The following is a 5,000-nucleotide window of genomic DNA, read 5'->3' as shown; positions in this document are numbered from 1 at the left end:
CGGACAGACCGACAGATAGCCGGACAGACACTGCAGCCAGTCCGAACAGGCCACGCTGAACCGCTTGCCCGATTATAAGGCCAGCAGATATAACGCGCATGCGTGAAATTTCGCTCAGTAGAGACAAACGAGTATTAGCGAGTAATGATTTGACAGTGTGTCACGCTGGCAGCTACGTCGCCATTCAGGGCCGCAAAAGTCACGCGGCGAAGCAAGGAAGCAGGGGGCTGGCGTGCCCACTTGCCGCCGACCATTCTATTTCAACGGCCAGCATTCAGCTAGAGTTGCCCGTACACAAAGGCTCGGCAAGAGATGATATGAATTATTAAGCAACTTAGGTGCTAATCGATGCTACCCGCACCGGCGCAGCATCTATCAGCGCAACGGGCGGCGCGCGCGCTAGCTGGCGCTGTCTCCATTGACTACCGAAATGCAGCGAAATTCCCTTCCCGATTGATGGAATGCAAAGAAACTGTAGTACGGGGCATATCGGCGTACACCACATACGTCTGACAGGTATTCATAAATATTTAATTATATATACATAAGTATGTATCACACACAGCAGCCACACTGCACAACACGCATCACAACGCACACACGCACACACGCACACACGCACGCGCGCGCACACGCGCCCACACACACACACACACGTCGCGCGCGCACAGCACGCACGCACACACACCAACACACACACACCACACACCAAACACACACACACACACACACCAAGCAAAGCGCGACACCGACACCAACCACAACACACACCTCAGAGGCACACACACGCCGCATACACCAAAACGATGACCGGATGCGAAGCGACGGAGTGGATGGATAGATAAATAGAAGGATCGATCAATGGATTGCTGGGACGCGTATATAGATAGATAAGATAGACTCGTATGGAGTGCAGCACGGTCGCTATGGAATGGTTATGATTTGATTTAGCGAGTTGACGCCTTATGGCAACGCGTCTGACGCAGCGAACACTCAGATTGCGTTCCGGGGTAACAGTAGTCTCGGCAATCGCATGAACATACAACACGGAGGATCCCATCGCACGCACGCACGCACGCCTACGCACGCCACGGCACGCAACGCACGCACGCACCGGACACGCACGCACGCAGCAGCACATAACACGTGTGCGAAGAATCAAAAACAGAATACTTACACGTGATATTAGGTATGATAGTAGAGTTGTTAACCCAGTTTAGACCGAATAAACGTAATAGGACTTGTCATCTCTCCCAAGGAGTAAACAACAGTTGGGATTAGCCTTACACATCAATACCAAATTTAAACAAATCGATGAATTTAGAATGGCAAGGCATTTTCATTTTGCCAAAAAGTGGTACCTGGCTCGAAAGTTAGGTCGACTAGCGTGCCCTCCAAAATAGGACTTCAAACCTCTCCATAGGAGTAACATAACCTGCATGCAATTTAAAAGATGTTGGGTCAAGAACAGTTCTTGAGTTATCGTTGACCGTAGGCAGACACCTGAAATGCATAGTGAAATTGGCAAACATTACCTAATTGCAATTAAAAAAAATCTAAACATGTTTAATGTGTTTCGGGCGGCCCATTCATTCCAAACAAGAAATGAGCAAAATCTATTGAACTGAACTGACTGATGCTCATTTCCATTTTTTCCAAACCGTGGACCTCTGGCCTCGAAAGTAGGTCGAGCTGGCGGCTCCAAATAGGAACGTTCAAACCTTTGCCCATAGGAGTCACTGCATGCAATTTAAAAGATGTGGGTCAAAAACGGTTCATTGAGTTATACGCTTGACCGTAGGCAGCACTGAAATGCAATTCAGTGGGAAATTGCCAAAACCTCTACCGTAATTGCATAATTATAAAAAAAATCTAAACCATGTGTAATGTGTTTTGGGGACCGGCCTCATTCTTCACATACAAGAAATGAGCAAATTCTATGAAGCCTGAATGACTATGGGCCATTTCATTTTTGCCAAAGCGTGGACGTGCTCGAATGTAAGTCGACTGCGTGCTCCAAAATAGGACGTTCAAACCTCACCCATGGAGAGTGACACCTATATGCAATTTGAAACTGTTGCGGTCAAACGCGTCTTGAGTATCGTTGAACCGTAGGCCAACGTTGAGGATCGGACGAACAGACGACGCGACGGCGGACGGACGGACGGACTCGGACGGAGCGGACGGCGACGGACGGACGACGGACGGACGGACGGACGGACGGACACCGGACGACGGCAGCGGACGGACGGAACGCGACGGACGGACGGACGCGCGGACGGACGGACGGACGGACGGAACGGACGACGGACGACGACGGACGGACGACGGACGGACGGCACGGACGGACGGACGGACGACGGACGACGGACGGACCGCAACGGACGGACGGTAACGACGCGACGACACCCCATGGCAATAGCTCATCTTGACGATGTCAATGCGAGCTAAAAACGCATTATGATTCTATAAACGCGTCATTTCTCATCGAATTTGGCTTACTTCAAAAAGTATTAAACATGCGAGGAGAAATTACACGCTAGGCCATGTTTCTCCCACCCCCGCACCCACTCATTACGTTAGTAAAATGAAAGCGACATCCAGCTACGCTAGAATTGAACACATGAACATTGGTGGCCACCGCCACGCACGCAAGTGCGCGGACACACACTCGTCCGCGCGTGCGCACACAGGAACTGCAATAAGCGTGGGTGTGTAAATTCCCGACGACATCACCATCTTGAATTGGACGCTCGCTGAAGAAAGTCGCTGGACTATAATTATTGTATTTCTTGCTATCGAGTAATCGATCGCTGCTATCGCTTAAATATGTCTGTCTGTAGACTACTGCCTCGCAGACAACTATAAGTCCTCGGTTTCAGTCTAAAGGCAACGGCTAGCCGAATTAGAGATGGCAGACTGTAGGAAAATGGAGCCGGAATTCGACCAGCGCCAACGCATACATATCCACGAACACATCCACGCACACACACACATGCATATACACACGCACCCGCACACGCACACGCACACGCACACGCACACGCACACGCACACGCACACTCACACTCACACTCACACTCACACGCAAATTCATACGCACACGGGTGACGCACACGCACACGCACACGCACACGCACATTCACACGCACACGCACACGCACACGCACATTCACACGCACGCACATGCGCACTCACGCACAGATGGGCTCACATATTTAATGGGTACATATTTACGGGGTATATATAAGCGCACCCGCGCACACGTAAACCAAAACGCATTCATATGCGCACGTGCCATCGAACGCACGCACTCATGATCACACAATACACCTGCGCATGCCCTCACACGCCCACACACGCGCGCGCGCCGTTGCTGCATTCAGATTCCTTCTGTTTAATTCGTACTCGTTCAAACAAAAATTTCGCTCGTCACGAACCGCCACAAGTACTTGATTGATACACAATACTAGATTATTACATACAATGTTTGATTATTGATCGATGAAAATACACTAGTGGCTGCCGCTGACGTAAATTCTTCATTCGAGGCGGGGGCGTGAGTGACAGGACGTGAAACAGGACGTGTTTACGCTGCGATTCGTCGCGACGTCGGGCATTCAGTCCCTCGCCGACGCATCCTAGATGCGGATAATAGCGGCGCGTTGCGTCTCCATTTATATTTATTTACGACTGCCGCGCGCTGCGGCGGGGGCGCGCGCCTGCGCATTTCTTGGAAGTGTGACTCACTATAGTGCGTCACACGGCAGAGGGAGCTCACTATCAAGCATTTTCCGCGCGTCTGGTTCATGTAATCACGCGGGTTTCAGCTGACATCACGTGACTGTCGTCCGTGGGCCGCTGCTCGGCGTTGTTTATATGCTAATGACCACTGGTCAGGCGATTGCTCGTCGTGAGGCCGGTGGGACACTCACTGAGTCATACATCGCCGACTGGTCTTCATCCGGGTCACGGTCGTTCGTCACGTGACGGTTGTAACTAATGGTATGATACGTACGTGCCATCACACACTGCTACCTTCATCGCTGACTTCAGAGTTCAATGAGATGGAGTGATAAGCTCACCGAATCGACATCATGCATGATCCGATCATGCTCATCCGATCAAATGCACAGCTCAGCTAGGCAGGCCAGCGTACCCCCCCCCCCCCCACCTAGACACAGCCAAGACTTCCGCTACACGCATGTCATCATGCAGTGCTGATATAGGTCTTGATGAAAGGTTGCAATATATAGTGGTATGCATTGTATTTTTCCCGGAGATAATTTTAACAACCATCACGCCTCTACTCCCACACTTTGGTGGGTTAGTGCAATGAATCACTGAACAGACTATTTAGAATTTACTACAATCCACTATTTCACTTTTAATGGGGTCGGGTTGGTTAAAAATAATTCGTAATTTCGAGTCTCCATGATTACCTTTGCATTAATAAATGGGGATTGACATGTGTATTTATTTCTAATATGATTTAAAGTAACTAAATCTCGGTTTATGATTATGAATGCGTGCGTTGTTTTTTTCTATCGGCATGTATGATCTGCCAAAGAATACTTTTTTTCAATTGAATTGTCGGGGTTTTCTTTCATATTTGGCTTGGTGTATATCATGATAAACTTCAACCAAACTCTATACTGAAATGGATTAATCAATTGATATTAGACCGGAATCGATTCAAGCGGCCTAATCGATTTCAAATCGTATGACAACTTTATTTCTATCTGTAAAATGGCAATCGCGCGGTTTTGTCGTTTATTATATGGTCGATTGCCGTAACGTGTTTAACAACGGGTTCAATAAGATTTTCCTCAAGTCTTGACTAATTTTAACGAGATTATTTTACAAGCGTTTTATTCGAAGCGCAGACATACAGGCACCAATCGGTCTGAATCTTAGCTTTTCCCACTTTATCTAATACTCATGCTACTGTTACTGCTACCGCTACTGCGTAGGTGACAAGAAGAGAGCCTTGTATGCGG

Source organism: Priapulus caudatus, unplaced genomic scaffold, assembly GCF_000485595.1.
Source record: "Priapulus caudatus unplaced genomic scaffold, Priapulus_caudatus-5.0.1 Scaffold383, whole genome shotgun sequence".
Taxonomy (NCBI): Eukaryota; Metazoa; Priapulida; class Priapulimorpha; order Priapulimorphida; family Priapulidae; genus Priapulus; species Priapulus caudatus.
The sequence above is the reverse complement of the archived record's forward strand: the minus strand, read 5'-3'. Positions refer to the sequence as shown.